At 47.7% G+C, this 22059-nt stretch overlaps 3 long non-coding RNA genes across 3 annotated transcripts; all 3 read left to right on the forward strand.

Annotated features, from left to right (window-relative positions):
- The first annotated feature begins 290 nt into the window (after nucleotides 1–290).
- LOC135975911 (uncharacterized) lies at nucleotides 291–4181 on the forward strand. Its single transcript, XR_010593115.1, has 4 exons — nucleotides 291–629; nucleotides 1848–1984; nucleotides 3204–3428; nucleotides 3891–4181. It is a non-coding gene; the product is annotated as an uncharacterized LOC135975911 (long non-coding RNA).
- Nucleotides 4182–13743: 9562 nt separating this feature from the next.
- LOC103305845 (uncharacterized) lies at nucleotides 13744–17528 on the forward strand. Its single transcript, XR_006174871.2, has 4 exons — nucleotides 13744–13879; nucleotides 14752–14934; nucleotides 15822–15893; nucleotides 17402–17528. It is a non-coding gene; the product is annotated as an uncharacterized LOC103305845 (long non-coding RNA).
- A 1736-nt stretch (nucleotides 17529–19264) lies between these two features.
- LOC135975912 (uncharacterized) lies at nucleotides 19265–21827 on the forward strand. The gene is made up of 4 exons (XR_010593116.1): nucleotides 19265–19454; nucleotides 19849–19998; nucleotides 20840–21019; nucleotides 21708–21827. It is a non-coding gene; the product is annotated as an uncharacterized LOC135975912 (long non-coding RNA).
- The last annotated feature ends 232 nt before the right edge of the window (nucleotides 21828–22059 follow it).

Below are 22059 nucleotides of genomic sequence, written 5' to 3' on the forward strand. Positions count from 1 at the left end.
GCCGTATTCAGAATACAAACATGAAAACAGCTCAACTGTTATACAGACCAGGCTCTCTCAAGACCAGAGTCCAGATATTGGGGTGTTAAATACATAAATAAGGGGACCCTGGCTAACCTGCATCAATGTGTATTTGCAGACTGATGTATTTATTTGTTTTTAATGTATCTATTCCCCATATTATCAGCTCAGAACACAATCCAGATGGTTTTATTGCTTCCAAAAGTGACTCAACTAAGGAAGCATTCAGCTAGTCCAACAGCGCCACCCTCTGGTGCTGCAGTGGTTTTAGCACCCTGTCTAGGAGCACATCTCCATCATATTTCCTTGCAGTAGGACTCATCATGGTAAAAGAAAGGGAGCCACATTTTGTATGCTACAACCTTTTTGCAATTTCATGCTCTCTAGAGGCCTTCAGTGTTCTCTCTCTCCCTAGGAATCAGACAGTGTCTCAAGTGCCCCACTGGGTATTTCTGCCCTGCTGGTGCCAGTTACCCACGCCCATGCCAGGCGGGTACATATAATCCTCTCCAGGGGCAGGATGATGCCACAGACTGTAGAGCCTGCCCAGCAGGTAGAGTTTGTACCCAGGCTGGCTTGACCCAGCCAGACTCGGAGTGCATGGCTGGGTAAGTATCAGTTATTCATTGCACTGTTTTCAGTGACTGTGATCTTTGGTTTGGCCTCTTTTGTTTTGTTAATGCGTGAAGGTGTGGGGGAAATGAGTTGTCACCTTTCCACCTGTCAGTCAGGAATATCAGCCTGGAAATCAGGAAATCAGAGCTTTAATAGGACCGTAAGGTCTTTAGGGATGGGACCATCTTTTCTTCTGTATTTGTACAGCACCTAGCACAATGATGTCTCGCTCTGTGACCAGGGCTCCTAAGTGCTACCATAGTACAAATAATAATAATACAAAATCATGGGGTCTCAGTGAGCATGCTCATAATGCATAGCATCCGAATTCCTAACATCTAGACCTAGTTGAAAAATCGAACTTTATTTATTGAAAATGTAGAACAAACTATTTCATTCAATGTTTTTCACTGAAAAAGTTGATATTTTGCCAAAATATTAGAACAAATGTTTTATTTTAATTTTTAGTCTTTTCATTACAAATTTTAAAAATCAGTAGAAGTTGAACGGTTTTCACAAAACATTTCAATTTTGACAAAAAATTTTTGAGGGGAAATAAATTCCAATGAAATATTTAGACCAGTTCTGCTGACCTCCATTGGGTGAAGGGCTCCAGAATATCGGCTGCACAAAAGAAATGTGAAGATAGAGGCATTGTCAGGTTGTAAAGGAAATATAGGGGCATAATAAAAGATCCTTCTTTTGGGATGAGAAAGAATGATAATTGTAAATTGTATTAATTTTTTTGTATTGCCTAGGAGCTCCAGTTATGGACCAGGACTCCATTGTGCTAGGAGCTGTACATACAGAATAAAAAGATGGTCTTCTCCCCCCCCCCCCACACACACACACACCCCTACCTCTATAGTTCCACTTCTGGATATTCACAGATATGCTGCCCAACTCTCCTCCCACGTGACAGAGAATTGTCCTGCCCCTTCTCCCACCACTATGGCTTCCTGCAACTCTCTAGGCACGTTTCCTGTCTCCAAACCAGTCGCTCAACCTATCTGCCACCTCAGCAGAGACTGCAAGCGCTTATCAAGCAACCTAAATCATCTGGTGCATCAAGTGGCCCAATTTCTGCTTAGCTGCAGAATTCATCCACAGCCCCCTCCATGTGACAAGTGGCCCCAATGTTTGGGGAGGGGCAGGAGGGGCTCTGTCATATCTGAACCCTTGACCCAGCCAGCTTGCTTGTGTTTTTCTAGTTACGTGTGTCCGGTGGGGTCTTCCAGCCCTCATGCTCCCAGCAACGCCTGCCCTCCAGGCACATTCAGCAACCATCTCCACCTTTTTGATAAGTCTCAGTGTGAAACATGTCCTGCCAGATTCGTCTGTACAAGAGGTGTGTTACTCCTTGGTCCCTTGTGCCTCTATGGGAATGACCCAGTGCTATGGGTCATCGGAGGGGGGTATTTTCCAGGCCCTGTGGGTCTGTCTACCCAACACACTAAGCCCAGGATCTGGCTCAGGTTTGAACCCAAGCCCCGCTTCTGTCCACACAGAAATCAGTCTGACTCAAGTCAGCAAGTGCTCAGACCCCAGGTCGTAGGACCCTGCTAGGGGGGTGGGTCAGAGCCCAAACCCTGCTGTGACTTGGGTCCAACCCTGTCATTCTGCAGTGTGGATGTAGCTCAAGCCACAGACCTGAATCAGAAGGTGTGTATAGTGCAGTATGGACATGTTAGCATGGCTGTGAGACCCAGGTCCAGTCATTGTAAACCTAGGTTATAATGCAGTGTGGACCCTCAAGTGCAGGCTTTGAAACACTGAGTCCAAAAGCCAGGCTCCCACAGACATGGGTTTACATTGCAGTGTAGACATGCCCTCTGAGGGTAACCTAGTGGCATGGGTAAAGGGACTTGAGTAGCTTCTCTTTGCCCCTTCTGAGATAGCCCAGAGACTTGGGCAAATGAGGAGAGCTATGTTCCTCCATGCCCAATGGCATGAAGTGCACTGGTAGGCTCCAATCTAGTCCCAGTACCCCTGTACTATGGCCAGTAGCAATGGGTACCTTCCATGGGGTTATTGCCAGCGCAGACTGCTCAGTGCTTTGGGAAGATTTCATCGAGTGTAACTAAGTTGGTGCCTGTGTCGAGTTAGATCTTAATTTGAATTTAAGGCTTTCCTTGATTTAAACCAACAGGTGCTGCTCTAGCACTAAGAGGCCACAGCATGAATAAATTGACCCAAAAGCAGCCAGGCATAGGTTCCCAAATCTCGTCACTTTGATCACTCTCCTTGGAATCAGTCCCTGGAAGACTCTTCAGAATGTTGCCTGCAAAGTGACTCACTCTCCGATCAATATAATAATTATAATCCCTAGCTCTTACATAGCACTTTTCATCCATAGATTGCAAAGCACTTTACAAAGGAGGTCAATAACATTATCCCCATTTTACAGAGGGGCAACTGAGGCATGTAAAGATGGAGTGACTTGCTCAAGGTCACTCAGCAAGCCAATGGCAGAGCCAGAAACAAAACCAAGGTCTCTTGAGACCCAGTCCAGCGCTTTATCCACTATGTCACACTGCCTTTCCTAATGGCCATCCTTGTGTTTGCAGGAACAGGGGGGAAGCAGAAGCCCCCTGTCCCATGTCCAGTTGGTCACTACTGTCCCCCAGGCACAAAATATCCAGCTCAATACAAGTGTGCCCCAGGCACCTGGAGCAATAGGACAAGTCTGGCATCAAAGGAGGAGTGTTTGCCCTGTCCTGAAGGCTGGTTTTGTGTGGCAGGAGCTCATGTGCCTTCAGGGAGATGCAGCCCTGGACATTACTGCCCAGATGGTAAGTAGATACTAAGCAGGGTACGGGGAATTTAGTTCATTTTTGTGTTTAGTAACTATCAGCACACAGAGCATGGTTTTCACACATTTGTTCATTGTTTACTCAGCCAGTGTTTTGCACCAATATATTTCAGCCTGCGGGTTGATAGCAAACTGTGCTCTCTGAGTATCTGATATTTGAAACTCAAGCTGTTTGGACTGGCACGTAGGTCACATGGTATTTTCCATCCCTTGATTGCATCAGCATAAAATTTGGAATCAAGCTTCTGGTGCAAATACTTGTGATTCCAAATTCAAAACTGCTTGCAAAGTTTCTGCAATATCTGCCATGTCAGTGATTACACCTGCTGGTGTTCACCAAAGTGTTCGTTAGATCTAGGTGGGGAAGCACCTTTCCATTCTCTCTCACTTAGAGAGAAGGATTAGTGTTAGGATCTCCATCACCTCCTCATCTTTGGGAAAGGTACACGGACAAGCACCCAGTTCCCCTGTCCTGCGGGAACCTACAGCACCAGGCTGGGAAATGGGCGAATGGAAGACTGCACTGCCTGCCCCGTGGGATCCTACTGCACAGATGGGACCTCCAAACCAACTCTATGCCCAGTGTAAGTAGATTGTGTGTTGTGAAAAAGGGACCTTGAGACCAATGCGCTGACCCATTTGAGCAGGGCCTAAAGTGTTGCTGAGGTGGGACCTCAGAACTCGTCCCTATCCCAGTGTATGCAATATGTGTGTACATCATAAGTGTGTGCAAGTGGAGTGCTCCATCTTAACTTGCATGTTTCCAGAGGTCAAGGCTTGTATGAGTTCCATCACGGGTGGGACGTTTCCTAACAGCTCTGGATACGGTGAGTTTACTCTGTCTGTCTCAGTTTCCTCCGGTGGTGTTTCCCCGTATTATATCCAAGGAAAGAGCAACACCCAGGCTGCACCAAATTTGCTGCCATGAGTGACTCTGCCTCCTCCCCTCTATCCTTATTCAGAGGAACTTACCGCAAGGAGCAAAGAGCAAAGGCGGCTGGAGACTGTGTCCCCTGCCCTGGAGGATACCGCTGCCCTGAGCTTGGCACTGTGACTCCCCAAGCGTGTGGTGCTGGCAGCTTTTCAGTAAGTGGCAACTGTTTCATGCTAGTTGCTGTGCAGCACAAGAATTGAAGGGTGGCCGGGAAGGAAGCTCAAACCATGGACCAAACTGGTCCCTTCCCCTTGAGTTCCAAGGCTGGGTTTGCAGTGAGCTTTTTCTTAACTTCCTCACCCTGGCATTGACAGTGGAAGTAGCAAGAGTGGGAGCCGTAGTGTAGACAAGGCACTGGCATTACTGCTGTTCTGTCATCTAAGCATGCTGAGAGCCGGTGTAGATGATACGTTGGTATAAATGCCTGTGGCCTGTCTATCAATAGTGGAGCTGCACTGGTAGGAATGAAATGATGGGAAATGTTAAGTTAAATACAGACAAGACCTCACAGTAGAGTGTATTTGATTGTGGGGTTGTCTCTTATGGAAAGCCATGGAGAAGCATTGTCACCGTTGTTGTTTTTTTAAAAACTGGCTCAAAGAAAGGCCTGGAGAGTATAATATAGGGAATGATCCTGCAGGTTCAGGATTCTGAGTCTCTGCACAGTCCTAACCCTAATTTCCATGATTATGAATGCAAGTTAAAGGAACAGCTGTAACCACAATCCAATTGCCATGGAAATAGCCATTGTGTTAATAGGTTCTGGTTTCATTTGTTTCCCCCCAGCTGGCTGCTCGTAGTTTTATAGATGTTTGTAATTTGGATGGGTTTTTTCCCCTTCAATGTCGGCTAATTATTGCAGAGGAATGACGGGGAGCAGGCTCCTCTGTTCAGCCCCAGCTCCTGGGGGATTTCAATGGAATCAAATGTTCATTTGACTGTGGAAGGTAAAACAATGGGTCAGAGCCACAGAAGGGGACAATGGGTGAGATAGCTGTTCTGACAAACAAAGCTGAGTCTATTCCTTATTTGTCTGTCACTAAGCTGTAATGAATAATTCTAGTGATAATTACCAAATTTCCATATTGATGGGAAACCGGCATGTCATCGCTATCAAATTGCCCTACTATCTCCACTCGGGCCAACTTTCTATTGCTGCAGAGATTTGGTAATTATTGCTGGAACTATTCATTAAGATCAGAGGGGAGATAAATGATGAATGGGGACTTATGTATGACAGATAGACCCAGATTATCTCTCCGTTGTGCCTTCCAATCCAGTGTGACACGGAGAGGCTGGGGGGAACAGGGATTTCTGTGTTCCTCTCTTTTCCTATTGTACTGATGAAAGCTGTTGGATTGACAGGGCTGGGAAACAAAGTCCTTTATCCACAGATAAGCCATGGGCAATGGCAGGGGGAGCTTCCCAGTTGAGAGACTCAGTCTTTCATGCTTCCAGGGTAAATAAACTGAATTACATGTTGTTTTTTGTCTATAGAGGTATGTTTTGTGAGATCTTAAAACCGGGGTTCCTCTATTTTCTTTGTGGGTATTAAAGATGCCATGATACTTTCTGTAAGAATAGGGTTTTGTCATAGTGTCCTGAGGCTTGAGTGATTCCACCCAGCTACAGTGTTTTTTTGGGCAATTTGTTTACCTATGTGCAATCCTCCACCCCAGAGTTAGCTGCATTCCTTTGCAAAGTATTCTGTGCCTGGACATAGCTTTCAAAATGGTTTGGGGTCCCTTTGTGCTGTGAAAATGTAATCTGTATTATGTGTCCTCTATCCTGTAGGACCCAGGCTCTGCCTCCTGCTTGTCCTGTCTCGTTGGACATTACTGTGCTGATGAGATCACCAGCAGGGAGGCCATGCTGCTTGCTATGGTTTGCCCTGCAGGCCTGCTGTGCCCCGAAGGACAGGCAGTCGCTCCAGATGCCAATGGAAATGCCTGCCCAAGAGGATACTACTGTCCCCGGGGTGACATTGTAAGGGGATCTATTTGGTTATTGTTATTCACCATTCTCTCATCTTCTGGGCGTTGCTTTTGGGAAGCTAGAGTGGAGTCAGTCTTGCTGCTGGAGTCCTTACCAGCTCTAGGCTGTTTGATCTTTTTACTCTGGTTTCCGTGATTTCCTGGTTTTCAGAGAGCTTGGTGTTTGCCGCGTGTATAAAGTTGTGCCATAATATTGGGCCTCTTTACCTTTCTCTCTGACTTCTTTCTTACCTTCCCAGCTGTATTTTTAAGGATGTTTTTAGTATTTTGGTTTTTCTTGTTGGAAATTGCATTCAGTTTTTATTAAGGTTTTTATATTATCTACATGTAATTAATACACATTTCCTCCTTACTGTTATTCGTACCCCTCCACGTTTAAGTCATTTCTACCATGCTGCCTACAGAGAACTGATTTAAGCTGTATGTTTTATAAAATAAAAATATGTTGTTTCCCTTCCTTTTAACTTCCTCTGTCTACTTGTCCATCTGTCCTTAGCCTGAGAGCTACTCAGGATAGGGACTATTGTTTTTTAAATGTCTCTAAAGAACCCATCACATTGTGGGTGCTGCTGCCACTAGATAATTTTAATTTAATAATAATAATTAATTAATAAAGAGACAAAGAGATTTAATACCTGGAATAATAGGATTCACTAACCTTCTTTCTTTCTTTCCTTATTCATATTGTGTTTACGCATAAGATCCTTGGCATTGACCAAGGCCTTACCGTGCTAGGTGCTATAGAAACACAGAACAAAAAGACGGTTCCTGCTACAAGGAGCATGAGTCTGGATAAGAATTCTAGAATCTAGAGTAAGGTCTAGGCAGTTGCCTTTCACCGTACCTTCTGCGAGCCAGAAATGGAATTAGTACTCTTGAAGCATGTAGACCAAGCATACACCTCTGTTACGAAACAATCGGCAGAATGGAAAGATTGGAGAATCCCAATATCATCTTCGCTGCCTCCACATCTGGCTCCCAATATCCTTTCCCATATGATTGTTCCCAGACCCAAGCGGGATTCTTTTGTGTGTTCTGCAGTAGGAGGTTTGCATTGTGGGATGCAGTAGTGATAACACTATGTTAAAGAGCAGTCTGTGTTTCATTCCCAGGACTCTCATGCTAGACCTTGCCCTAATGGAACCTACAGTGAGCAGAAGGGTCTGGGCCGAGCGGATGAATGCTTGCTATGTCCTGCAGGGAAGTACTGCTACAGGGAATGGAGAGAGCCCCGAGGAATTCCCCATCCAGTGAGTGCCCTCAGACCTAAGAACCCTCCTACAGTGACTCTGGTGATGGAGCCTTCTCAGTAATAGTTAGCATGTTGCTTGTCTATCCAGTGCTTCTGCCTTATGATGCTCTGATGAAATACAGCCCATGAAAGATATGCTAAGTGCCAGCAGCCGGTGCCTCTCTGGCTCTTATGGGTTTTAGGAGCTGTCATTTTGGTAGTCCCGTCTCCAAAGACCTGGGACTCTCACATCAATAAGAGATGTAAAGAAGAAATGTGTGGTAAAAATAATTAGATTAGAGGTTTAGCAGCATGGGGGGAACCAACCTTTTAGCTGAGAGAGAGAAGTTTGTCATTGCCATGTTACCCTTCCTTCCTCAGTGCGGGAAGTCTATACTGTAGCTAGGAGCATGATTCCCACCTGCTTGAGCTAGCTCATTAAAAATCACTGGGTAGCCTGCAGTAGCACGGGCAGTAGTCGCTTGGGCTAGTTGCCTGAGTACAAACCCACCCAGCTCCCTGGATTCATACTCAGGCAGCTAACCTAAGCCTCTGCCCATACTACCTCCCTGGGGGCTAGCATGTCTGTCTACCTGCCTGGGAAGCATGCTCCCAGCTACTGTGTATATGTTCTCTGAGGGAAGAGTCTCAGCCCCCAGAACTCTATTGGCATCCCAAGGGCCCAGTCATTCCACACTGTAGCAGGAGTGAGCCAGAGGGTCCTTTAACCTGAGATCAGGAGACGAAATGAGGTTGATGTTCTGCAGTTAGGTTCTCTTGTCTATTGCATCCACTCTTGTCTTTGCACCTTCATTCACCCTGCCCTTTGCTCATGCAACAACCTCCCTCTTTCCAGCCATCAAGCCATCTTCTCTTTGTATCTCAACCACACCCCTTTTTTCTCCCATCCCCTCCGTCACTGTTCTCCTACACCTCTTTCTGCTCTCTTTTTCTCCCACACATCTTCCTTTAGCAGCTTATATTGTGAGATATGGCCTGTCTTTTCTAACTGGGCTTTGTACAGCACTGAGCACATTGTCAGCACTCAACAAAATAAACAAGAATAAATAAACAAAGAAAGCTGGTGGACATTTTTCAAAATTTGAGATTTTGTTGACTTTTTTTCGTCAAAAATTTGACCGATCCCCCCAAAAACAAACAAACAGGGCAAAATTTAATTTAAAAAATGTTATAGGATTTTCTTTTGCCTTTTCTGCTCAACTCTAATAATAATAAAAGTTTCCAATTCTGGCCAAAGCTCAAGCCACTTCTTATTGTAGCTGAACTGATTCACCCATCCCATCTCGAAACAATAAGGACAACCCCAGGACTGATGATCCCTTTTGTCTTTTGTTTCCCAGACTGGAGACTGCCCCCCAGGATACACGTGCCCCCCGGGGACTGGATTCCCCTTCTCTTTTCCCTGTCTGCCTGGCTTCTACTGGGATAGTTCTGCTGTGGAAGGAGGAAATACTTGTAAACCGTGTCCTGCAGGGTACTATTGTGACTCTCCTGCCATGACACAGCCCAAAACTTGCCCAGCTGTAAGTTGTTCTGCAGTGATTTTGTAATAAAAGGGGAGGCAGATGGGCCAAGTCCGGGTTTATTGTAAGAGCTTTTAGCCCTGTGAGAACCTGGCTTTGTTTTGCAGGGTTCTTACTGTGCCAGAGGTAGCTCCCGTCCTGAGCCCTGCCCGGAGGGCACATATGGTAAGAGAAAGGAGCTGGCTGCGCTGCTGGACTGCAGCCCGTGTGGAGGTGGGTTCTACTGTGCTGGTCAAGGACAGACAGGCCCCAGTGGCCTCTGCGAGGCTGGGTTCCACTGCCGGGGCAGAGCAGTGACACCAGTAAGTTGTGTGTTAAGTTCTTCTTCGCTCAAAGCCGGGCTCCTCTGCCATCTTCTCCTTCGTTGGCCCAGGAGGGAAGGACTCCGGGGTTAAGCTTACACTGCAGATGGAAGCAAGCTTCCCAGCCCACATAGACAGACTTGCACTAGGGGGATCAAGCTAGCACCCTAGAAATAGCTGTGTGGATGTTGTGGCACTGGTCGGGGCTGGGCCCAGATACCCAAGCTGAAGCCTGTCCTACCCCCAGGTCCAAGCTCAGGTGAACCCATGCTGCCGGTGCTGCAACGTCGACACAGCTATTTTTAGCACGCTAGCACAAGCCCCGCTAAAGCGAGTGTCTACCTGGCCTTGGAGGCTTGCTCCCAGATGCAGTTGAGACGTACCCTAGGAGCTTTCGTGCTGAGCATTCTCCCTGCTGTGTGCCCATGGCTGTCTCTGCTGCCAGTGATGTCAATGGGAAATTTGCCTGTGACTTAGAAGGGCACAAGATGAAGTCCTATGATCTTGTTATCCCAGTCTCAGCACTTGTAACTGAAAGGACAGGCTAAATATCAGGGGCTGGCCATATCGTCAGCAGGTGTAAATTGGCATAGTTTCATTCAAGTTACCATCCCATGCAAAACTATTCAATCAAAAAAAAATCCATGAATACAGTGAATTTTCTTCTCTCTGTTATTAATGAATGCTATCTATTATTAAAACTAGATACGGTCTTGAGCTGGAGAGGTAGGATCCAGATTAGAACAAGGATCCAAACAGCCACAAACTTTGAGAAGTTTGAATTCTGGGTTCTGATTTAGTGGAGAAGCCCAAGAGGCAAAATTAGGCCTCAGATTTAGACCCAGGTCTGAACTTCTCCAGTGTTCAGAGCATTGGACTCCCATGTGCCAATCTGGGCCTATCTGTCATTGAAAGTGAAAAGATTTTCAGATCTACTTTCCTTTTCACCAGTAATGGTCTCTGTCCGTTTCCTGCATTGCTCTCAGCTTGGACATCAGAAAGAGACTTATCATTATCACCTTTCTTTATAGTCAGTTTCTCTTTCTAGCTCCCATGCACTAGCACAGTGCTGCAATATTTAGGTCGCAAACATGGTAAGGGAGTGTTTACATGCAAACAAAATATAATGTCATGGGAATTTTAAAAAAAGCAAAACACGTCCATTGACGTAAGGTTCTGTATAGACTTGGGACTAAATCAGTGCATCCCTTTAACATACTCATCTCATTTGATACAGTTACTTCTTTCTCTATTAATTGTTAAAGGATCTGTTTTCCAATTTCAGTTGCCCACAGATGGTGTGACAGGTGATATCTGCCCTGCTGGAGCATACTGCCCACCTGGCTCCCTGTTACCGACACCCTGTCCTCCGGGGACCTACAGTAATGTGAGTGGGTTGAGGAGCCTGAAGCAGTGTTTGGACTGCCCGCCTGGGTAAGTTTCCCGTTCTGCAGAAGAACATTGCTCAGTTTTATAAGGCTGCAGTGTGGTTGCTCTCCCGTTGCTATAAACCAGGCCATGTGATCATCAGGGGACCTGCAGTGAGGAACCTTCAGCAAGAGACTGATCCCATTGGCTCTTCACATGCTTGAAGTTAGGCTTGCTGAATCCTAAGTGCAGGGGGCCAAGACCTAGAGACCCTCCACCCAATTCATGCTAGTCCTGGTCAGGGGGATACCCTTTGTTGTTTAGACGGGGTGTTGTTCAATGTGTAGCATTCCCATTGACAACCATGGTTTCCAATGGCTGGAAGCTGAAGCTAGACAAATTCAGACTGAAAAAAGCATACATCTTTAACAGCGAGAGTAATTAACCATTGGAACCATTTACCCAGGGTTGTGGTAGATTCTCCATTTTTAAATCAAGATGGGACATTTTTCTCTGCTTTAGGAATTATTTTAGCGAGTTCTCTGGCCTGTGTTATACAGGAGGGCAGATTCAATGATTGCAATGGCCCCCTTCTGGCCTTGGAGTCTAAGAGTCTGTGAAGCTGCATGGATGATTATGAAGGACAGTGTATGGCTCTAATAATAACTATAAGGGTTTCATCCTCTAGGACACACACAGCTGCTGTCAGATATTAGTGGGTGAGCATACATAAAATAGTCAGAGAATCGTAAGGCTGTGACAAATAGCAGCCAGTGGTGAGGAATGTAAACTTAAGGCAGATGCATCTGACCTTTGGATTGGTGCATCTCTGTAAATTGGTGCATTCTAGTAAATGCTGTCAGTAAAATCATCCGGTGTTTGGTGGCCCCTGCAATTTCCTTTATAATTTATTATGAAGGGGACAAGAAGTCTGGATAAAATATTAGCTCTCCCTCACCAAAACCCAAAGCCCAGAGTGAATCCAAACCTCCCCTCCACCTCGGTATTTTCTATTACTGCATTCCTGTGCACCCAATTTCAGCCAGTAAGATACATGACAATATAACAAAGAGGTATCTGATGGTATTTGTGTTCCACCCAGGAGTTGGAATCTACCAGGAATCTCATGAGAATATCTCCCGTGTGTGCTTTTCCAACCCCGGCTTGTGGCGCTAGGAGTTTGAGGGTAGGGTTGGGTTGAGGGGGGGAAGGCATCTGAACTTTTGTGAGCTTATCTGATCTCTACTGAAAAGTTTTGGTTCACATTTCCCTAACAGTTACTAAGGGGAAAGAAGCTTTATTCTTATCAGTATCAAACTGTGAAATATAAGACTTGATGAAAATAATTAAATTCTGGATGAAGGATGGCCTTTCCTCCATTATCCCTATAAGATCCATGCACATAGAGGATCTGTGAATCCTATGTGATTCCAACCAGTTAGTGGGGCATTTATTGTTTTAAGACAATGCTTTCCTGTGTCAAAAGGAAATGTGCCTACTTATGATGTGTGGTTTCCCAAACGCAGGCTGTACTGTGATGGGACAAACAGCCAAGCTCCCACTGGACCCTGCAAACCTGGTTACTTCTGTACTGGAGCTGCCAAGACTGCCCTTCAGCATGTGGCCATGGAGGGGCATTATTCGCTGGCTGGAGCTTTCAGACCAGAACCCTGCCCTCTTGGGAGTTTCCAGCCTGTAAGTGCAGTGAACTAAGCTACTGATTATTCTGGGTCCATAGAAGCCTTCAGAATCTGAATCAGGGGGGCAGATATGTGTGTGATGTTAGCACCAGACTAATGAAACTCTTGGCTTCAGATTTTCTCTCAAGCTTGACGCTCACCCAGCTGCAACAGACTAAATTCTGACCAAGTCTGGAGTGGGGTGGAAGTGGGACAGTATGTCCTGCAGTCCAGGACAGGGATCTGCTCTGACGTCTTTAGATTGCTTTGTAAACCGTACCCCTTTTGTTGCTATCCAGACACATGGAGTTATCCACAACAGCAGATGGGCCTGTGACACCCGTGACAGCCTTCCCATTGCTCACAACTTTCATTCTGAACAAGCGGGGGCTCTGACACTCAGTTCCTGCTATGTTCTCCCTCTAGGTCCTTGGTCAGTCTCTGTGTAGAGAGTGCCCAGAGGGGACGTTTTGCAATCAGACCAGCCTGGCTGAACCTGTGACTTGTCCCAAAGGGCATTACTGCCCAGCTCGGAGTATCCTGCCTCTCCCATGTCCAGTGGTAAGAGCCAAGAGTGTTTCCTTCCATCTAGAAGTTCTTCCTTGGATATTTCTTGCCCTCCGAGGGCTTCAATAGCTTTCTCTGTGCAGGGCACTTACATGGACATACTCGGTGCCATGGGGACAGGATCCTGCAAACCCTGCATGGCAGGCATGTACTGCAGCACAGCGGGTCTGGCCATGCCTGAGGGACTGTGCCAGCCAGGATATTATTGTGCCCAAGGGTCCAACAGCACCTCACCCGTGAGTATTGGATAGGCTGGTGAAGCCTGACCCTCTAACACACTGTGAAGTGCATCAGGCACAATATCCACCTTGTTTTCCTTGATCCAGGTGGGACTTCCTTTTGGTGATCTTTGCCTAGCAGGCTATTACTGCCCTGCTGGCACGAAACACCCAAGCGAGATGCCATGCCCTGCTGGTACCTGGAACGAGAGGAGGGGAGCCCAGGATGCCAGCTGGTGTCTACCCTGTCCCCCTGGGTTCTTCTGCAATGTGGCAGGCCGGGTTTCCCCTGCAGGGCTTTGTGCACCAGGTGAGACATGTCAACAACTTTTCCAACTATCAGCCAATTCACTCACACCATCACTATAATGGTTCTTATTTTCTGCTGAGTGCCCTCCCACTTCTGCAGCAAGACAAGGTGAGTGATGAATTCCCTGTGTTCTCTGCTTTCAGGCTATTACTGCACAGGAGGGACACGGACCCCAAAGCCAATGGATGCTGTGACGGGGGATCTCTGTCCCGAAGGACACTTCTGCCTTGCAGGCTCAGCAGCACCCTCCCCGTGCCCAGATGGGGAATACAGCAATGCAACAGGTCAGGGGTTGGGGAGAGGGCTGCTTTGCTTAAGCTACCATCTAACTGGAAGGGAACTAGAAATCCAGTTTGCACTCCACGGTTCCAGTGTTATTCTCCTGTTATCCTATTTCAGTGCAGTATGCCTACCAGAACAAATTACTTGCTGGCATAAGTGTGTGGAACACCATTTAAAGTCCTGTAGATCTGTGATGCCTAGGAGTTAGCAGTGTGACAAGCATTAACCCTTACAGCATGGTTATAAATAACCCTGCAAGTCAAAGCAGGGTCTCCACCTATTCTGATTGGAGTGGGGCAATCCCATGTCCTGCAAGCTGGGCTGAAAGACATGAAACTACATCCCCAAATATTTTCAGGGCTGTTGCACTGTCATATCATGAGGATGCTGCATCATGACGGGGAGACAATTGTTTCACTGTGTCCTGGGATGATGTGTCCCAAAGGACAATGTTCCATATGTGTCACTCCTAGAGCAGCCCAAGTCCTAGAAGCACAAAAGCAGCTCTTGTTCTACAATAACAGAGCTGTTAAATATTCAACCAGATTTCCTCATTGTTGTGCATCCATCAAGTGGGCAGACCTGGAGGTGAGTAGAAATGCCCTTACAGTGGCTGCTGGCCTTTTGTGTAAGCACCCAGAAATGTAGATGCTTCTGCAAAGTACCTCGACCTGCAAACCAGGGCTGGAAAGCTTGCTAAAACAAACTGCCTCATGAGCTTTCCAGTATGTATAAAGACCAGTGAAGCCAGGAAAGCAAAGAAAATACCATTCCAGTCCTCCTATTTCAAGTCTAGAACCAGGCAAGTAAGAGTCTTACAGAAGTGAGCCATTCAGTGGTGCTTTTTCTTTCCTTTCCTGAACTGCCCTCTCAGGTCAAGACAAATGCTTCCCATGTCCAGCTGGGTTTCACTGTCAGCGCGGCATAATGCACCATTGTCCACCTGGCTTTTACTGCCCCCAGAAGACTGGAATCAGCTTTTACCCTTGTCCAGCTGGCACTTACAACCCATCTCATGGAATCAGCCAGGCCGAGAGGTGCCAGCAATGCCCTGCAGGTAAGGAAACCTCTTAGAGCAGTAGTTCTCCAGCTCTCCCATCCTGCAGACCACTCTGTAAGAGAGAGATCACTCCACATGCCACCTCTTTTCCCAAACCAGTGCTGCCAACTGGGAGTTCAGAGGGGGCAACCCCCTACCCCAAGATTTTTGCACTTTCTCACAATTACATAGGCTGTGGAGCTGGGGGGGAGGGCATGGGCTCACCATTTTTAAGCAGCAGTCCTGTACTGGTGCTGCGTGATTGCAACGCCACTCAAATTTGACCCGTCTGCCCCTTCATCACAGCCAGGCCAAATGGCGTTGCAATCTGGTGCACAGGGAGTCTGTTCCAGTATGGCAGAGTGCAGGGGAGTCTGCTGAGAACTCCACTCCTGGGGGTACCAGCTCATGCATTGTGTTAGTAAGAGAGAGGGGAAACGCCACACCTGAGGGACAGTGGGGATCCCTGCAGGAAGAGGGTGGGGGGATGAGCAAGAACCGGAATAGGGTTCCTGCTGGGAGGGGCAGGGACTGGAATTCCCCCACCTCCCAAGAAATGTTTGAATTGGCGCCACTGTCCCAAACCCCTAATGAATGCATTTTACCTCCAGGAAACAAATGTAAAATAAACAATGATATAAAAATATACTTAAATGCTATCTGTAGGGTCCCCATTGTGAACCAATGTCTGATACTGCCCTGGAGGAGATAAGGATGCTCTAACATCCATGGTGTCTCACAGGAGCAAATTTTAAATTGGAAAGATGCTTTTCCAGTTGTGATGATGCTATGACGGGATCTCTCACTGATTCACCCTCTCCCTGCTCAGAAGCGCACACTGTACGCTGGTTTTCCCAGTGCTCTTTCCAGTTAAATGATACTCTCTCCCCTGTGTATGTCTCCAGGGATGTTTTGTGGAGAATGGGGATTATCCTCTCCGAGTGGCCCCTGCTGGCCAGGATTCTTCTGCACAGCAGGTACTTGACTTAGCATTCCCAAGGGCAAAGGGAGGAAGAGAACGGGGTCCTTATCTTCTCCATATTCCCTGAGCTCTTCTATTCTGTCTGTTTAATTTGTCCTGCCTCCTCCTGGAAAGAGAAGTTGCCATCAGGTTGCTGAGGCATTAGGTAGGTATAGAAGTTTTGAACAGGAGGATGGCAAAGTGGGCTGGTGTGTGAAGTTGGCATGTTAGCACTGTGATAGGAAGCTGGTGCAGTAGCATTAATATGAGGTGATGGCAGAGAGGCTTTGGAGCATGAGGTTGGCATGATGGTGTTGGCATGGTCGGTTGGCATGACAAACAGTGTAATCTCTTAGACTATGAGTGCTTACTTGGCAGGATGGGGCTTGAAACTATGTATCGACTCTTGGCAAGTGACAGAAATTATTTGCAAAGTATGGGGGGTTGATTCTGGCACATGAGCAGATGCCTCGGCCTCTCTGCGATGACACTCATAAAGAATCAGAACTCAGTTTTCTCAGAGCCATGGGGTTGCAAGATGAGAGGGAAGCAGCAGCAGCAGCTCTGGGCTCCGGCCAGAGCCAGTGCTTCTGTAAAATACAAAACACTCCATAGGTTTTGTTTACCAAACCACGTGGGTTTCTCACTGATAAGTCTTTGTGCTGCCGATGTCCAGAATATTTGATGTTTTTCTTAAAGCCCTCTGGTCCTGTATTCTTGTGATTTCATGAGAATTTCAGTGTTGATTTAGAAAAAAAAAAAGTAAGTTTCTAGTCCCCATGGTTGTGGAGCAAAGCCTGAAATGTGACCCAAGTGCAACGGAAACAAATCAAATCAACCCAATTAAAAAAAATTAAAATTCTCATGGTTTTTAAAGGCCTGAATTAATTTTTTACTGTCTGGGATTGTTAGGCCTGGCCACTCCTTAGATTAGTATCAGATCTTTACCCATGCGCTTTCTCTCTCGGGAGATTCTCATTAATATTTTGTTGATACTGAGTCCAAGTCTAAGATTTCCCCCTGGATAGAGTCCAGTCCACATGGAAAACAAGCCTCCATCAGTGGTGGTTGCAATCTTAATGCAAGGAGAGCTTGTGTTAAACACAGTACATACCTTTGTTTATGCCAAGAGTGGCCAAACTTACTGATCCTCTGAGCCGCATACAATAATCTTCAGAAGTTCAAGAGCCAGGCACACCTGCTCGGAGCTTCTGCTCTGCAGCAGGGTGGTGGAGCTCAGGGCTTCAGCCCCAAGTCCTGGCAGGCACCTCCTGCAGGGCTGAAGTCCCTAGACCCCATCCCTACTGGGCAGAAGCCCCTAGCCCCACCACCCCACCGCAGGGCAGGAGTCCCTATCTCCACTCCCCCGCATTTGGTAGATGGAGAATGGGCGGGGGGGCTCTGCAAGCCACACTTTACCTATAAAAGTGCCAGTTTGGCCACCCTGGCCACAGGGGCCAAAGTGGCCAAAGGGTTGCAATGTTTGTCATTTGGGATTTGTTTTCCCTTTGTGTTTCAATACAGGAGCCAGTGTCCCAAACCCTGATGGATCCACAAATACAAGCACTGGAGGCCCATGCCCACCTGGGCATTTTTGCCCAGCTGGGACCAGCATCCCATTTCCATGCCCCGTGGGCACGTTCTCGGACAGGTGAACTCTTTGGCTGTGGTCATGCTGGCTTGAAAACAGAGGCTCTGTCTTTCTCCTGCTGTTCCCATGGGCAGGTGCACTATATGCATGCTTTAACCTGCTTCTGTAGTCTTTCCTCTAAGTGGTTTTTCATACTTACTCTTTAAGCAGCAGAGTGCAGTGCTGAATGGTTCACCATGCAGGTGCCTTTGTATTGACTATATAAGCCTCAGGCTCCCTTCAATCCCCCATGAGTTGAAGCTTGTTGGCAGTGCTGGTGCCAGCACATGGATAGTATAGCTGCGAGACGGGACGGAATGAAACACAGGGAAAGGACCGAACCACACTGGGAACAGCACGTGAATGGGAAAATGAACGGACAAATGTACTGGATGCTGAGCGGTGGGCAGTGATGTGATTTGTGATATCGGAGGGTAGATTGTGGGACTGTGGCGTTGGTACAGAAGCGGTGGAGCTGTATCATGTTGTGGTTTCTGGATCGGAGAAGTGTGATTTTTGTCCCTAGATCGATATAAAGAGCAAAGTGGCTCCTGTAAAGAGGAGTATTTATCACAGCACACGATGCTAGGTATTGGTGGCAAATGGAGTACATTGGCCTTAGCTGCCCTCTTTCCCAGCTATGCCACAATTGTCTCCCCAGACGCTACCTCTGGCTGGAGTCAAGCTGCACTGTGTGTCCGCCTGGCTATTACTGCAGCTCAACCGGTCTCGCCGCTCCCTCGGGATCCTGCTCTGCTGGCTACTACTGCCTCGCTGGAGCCTCCTCCTCCTCCCCAGCAGGTGAGGATGTCGCTGGGTGAAGGTACGATAAACCTTAAGCCAGGGTGGTTCATTGTAAGCGGTGCCTTCACCTGCCTACGGCGTTCACTGTCGGGCATTTGACTTTGCCGAAAGCATTGCCACCTGGCCACACTGGATCTAAACATACCTAGGGGAATAGGACCTGATTTCCCAGGACTCTCCCACCCCTCTAATCTCTCCCTCACTTGCTGACTTCATCCCCCGCATCTCCCTAATAGCTATTGTCTATTGTCTGCAGCCCACTCAGCTGCCGGATCCCTCCCATCAGCAGATGAACTAGGCTTGTTCCACTTGTCTACTTAATACCCTTATATATCTTTGGCCAGGCTCTCACATAAGCCATGCCCATTGCCCTCTAGGGAAGAGTATTTGAAACAAACCATGCACATGTGAAATGGGAAGCACATTCCATTGGTCTACACTATCCCAATAGCTGCGTATGTTGGGCACTGCAGCAGAGTGAAGTTACAGGCTCCCATCAGTACTGGAGGTTTCCCACTCTCCCCCCATCTTTGCCTTTGTACTCCATGCTCTCTGAGGAGAAATAATTTCCTAGGCCCAGAACCTGAACTCCCCCGATGGCTGTTCCATCTCCTTCCGCGTTCTCCAAAGCTGGTTCAAGCGAGGCTAATGCATGAAAATGTTTTCATGGAAAAATGTAGGGAGGCTGAATGTTGGGTAAGACTTGGCTCAGTCTTGCCTGTGAAGTACATTGTAAGGAAGGACTCTGTGCATGCTGCATTGATCGTTCCCAAAGCTCAGATACCCTGGAGAGTGGTGTCTGGTAATTTTCTAACCCGGCACTGCCTCCTCTCGATCTCCCTTGTGGGATCACAATGGCGACAACAAGAGAGAAACATCCAGTGTCTGGGTGCAATCTCTTGCCTTTGTTCCCACTGCTTTTCACTTTCTTCCTCACAGACATATGGCACAAAGGAGGCCCTTGCCCTGTGAGCCACTTCTGTCCAGAAGGGACCGGCTATCCCCTTCCCTGCCTTGCAGGAACTTATAACAACCTGACCAGACAAGCTGCATGTTCGCCTTGTGCAGCTGGCTACTACTGCCCTGAAAACACCACCAGCTACCATGCCTACCCCTGCCCACCTGGCTTCTACTGCCCCAAAGGTGAGAAACCCCTGGGACACGGGGTTGGAGTCCTAAGCATGCCATTAGCCAGATTGAAATATTCACGTTCTAAATGCAACAGTAGCTTCTGAGAAATGAGCTAGTTGGTCTCAGTCCAGTTCTTTGTGAACAAGTATCTGGATCACACAAGTCATGAACACAACTAGCTTGAATCCCCCTTATCTGCAATGTCAGCAGAGTCCAGAGACTGACTGGGCCTTGCCGTCTGAGCTACCCCATATGCAGGGCGAGCTGAGACACACCAGCAGGGGCAGTGTTCAATTATAATGTAAGAGCTTATAGCAGGAATTGTATTTATGTCTTATGAATACCAGGAAAAGTTCTCTCTCTCTCTCTCTCTCTCTCTCTCTCTCTCTCTCTCTTCATTTCTAAGCAACAAGGTTTGCCACTGAGTTTCCTTGCCCCCGGGGTTATTATAACCCTGACCCCATGACCCAGAGCCTGGATAGCTGCCTGCCCTGCCCCCCAGGGCACTACTGTGGGAAGGAGAATTTAACAGCCGTGTCAGGGAAGTGTGATGCAGGTGAGTCCAGGTCAGTTTGGCCGCACGTTCCGAAGGGTGGAGGGGTCCTATGAGGTTCCTAGCTAGCTCATATGCCCTGCCTGTATGTGCAGATGGAAACAAGTGTGCCAGCACGTGTGCACATTGCCCTTGCCCTGAGATGGCTCTTCTGTCTCTGTACACAGGGGCACTTGCACTGTAACTCATGTAGGCTTTAAAGACCTGATCCTCCTTTATGTGAAGTGCTCTTTACAGCACTCCATCCTCAATGCAAATGAGAATTCAGGCCTTGGAGTTTAGTCCAGCAGGAGCAGCACCATGTGCATCCTGGGCACAGAGAATGGTCTCCTCTTAGTAAGGCCTGAAGATTGTTTGGCTGGTCCTTGCCTAAATGGGCCAGACGTGGTGCCTTCTAGAGTCTCTCTGTGAAGCCACCTGAAGTGCCTGGATGGTATTGTTCCTTCCCACTCAAGAGACTAAGAGCAACTCTCTCCGCAGCCTTCCCAATCACTGCTAGTCCAGGCAATGAAGGACTGATCTTGGGGTTGTTATAGATTTTATCATTATATGCCATGGTGGTGGTACATGGTTGCACCATTACACTATTACATGCATGTTGTATTTATCTTTATACCATGCTGGTGTTACGCTGTTGCACCATCAGCCTGTCACATGCACAACATATTCACTATTATACCATGGTGGTGTTACACCCTGGCACCATTGGCCTGTTGCGTGCACAGTGGGATTCACTATTGTACCAAGGTGGTGTACCATACACCCTGTTTATCCATGGTAACTTTTGGGGCTCCGCTGCTGCTGCTATTTTCTCAGCCACGTTGTTTGTGTGTTCATTGCTCAGGCTGGTTCTGTGTATCGGCTGCATGGACCGCACAGCCCTTCGACCTGGATAATTACACCAATGCCAACTGCCTGTGTCCAGCCACTGCCACCGGAGGGAAGTGCATGGCTGGGTTCTACTGCCCTGAGGGCAGCCTTGAGCCCATTCCCTGCCCTCCGGGGTTTTACTGCCATGCGTCAGGTGAGGATACAGCCATGCAAATTGGGGTTGAGCTGTCAGGGGCAGTTTGAAGGAGAGAATTTTGGTGCAAATATTTGTCTCTTTGTCCCTGCCTCCAGCCACTGTACTTAAACCGAGTTCCCTTTAGCGAGCCTGGGGACCTACGGTCTATTCCTGACTCTGCCATAGGTCACTGTGTGACCTTGAGTGAGTCACTGAGCCTCCTGGTGGTTATAGCCAGCAACGTTCAAATCTCATAAGGTTTTGTCTGGATAAACACTTGAAAGTGTCCTGAAGCTAAGCCGAACTGTCCAAACCTCTTGGCTCTAAAAGGTCAGGGTGTCCCATCAGACTCATTTCATTCTCTACTTCCATTGGGGCTGGAGATACGGCTATCACAGCCTTTGGTTCATTTATTCCCTGCTGCTTTAATTGTTCTTTCAATACCATTTTGGTGTGTTTAACATAAGCTGTTATTAGCTTAATACTTTTCAGGGGCACAAAGCTGCTTATGACTTGTTGAGCCCTGGGGATCAGCCAGAGCTCTTGGATGAGAATGGGGCTCAGCTATCTCTTCAGATGCTCCCCCCTTGGGAAGATTGGAGCCTGCTGCCTTGCCGGCTGTTCACCCATGAGATCCTGCTGCTTCCACCCCACTGTCGCAGTGTTTTGCCTCAGGTTGAGTCCCTTTGTCCTTTCCATCCCCCAGGTCTGTCTGAACCCAGCGGGAAATGTGCCGCTGGGTTTTATTGCACAGGAGGAGCAGCCAGCTCTAAACCAACTGATGGTGCTACTGGGAATATCTGCCCCCCGGGCACCTACTGCAGTGAGTATCTGGGATGCCCTGAGCCGGGGGGGCGGGGGGGGAGAGAGGAGTCCTAGCCACAGAATGCTTGGCCTGCTGATCAGTGATTTTGCAACAAAATATTGAAAGGCAGAGTGGACTGGTGGATAGAGCACAGCCTGGTAGTCAGAGACTTGGGTTCTAGTCCTGGCTCTTCTGCTGTGTGGCCTTGAGCAAGTCCCTTCCCCTCTCTGACTCAGATTGCCCATCTGTAAAA

Source organism: Chrysemys picta, chromosome 16 (genome assembly GCF_011386835.1).
Source record: "Chrysemys picta bellii isolate R12L10 chromosome 16, ASM1138683v2, whole genome shotgun sequence".
Lineage (NCBI taxonomy): Eukaryota > Metazoa > Chordata > Testudines > Emydidae > Chrysemys > Chrysemys picta.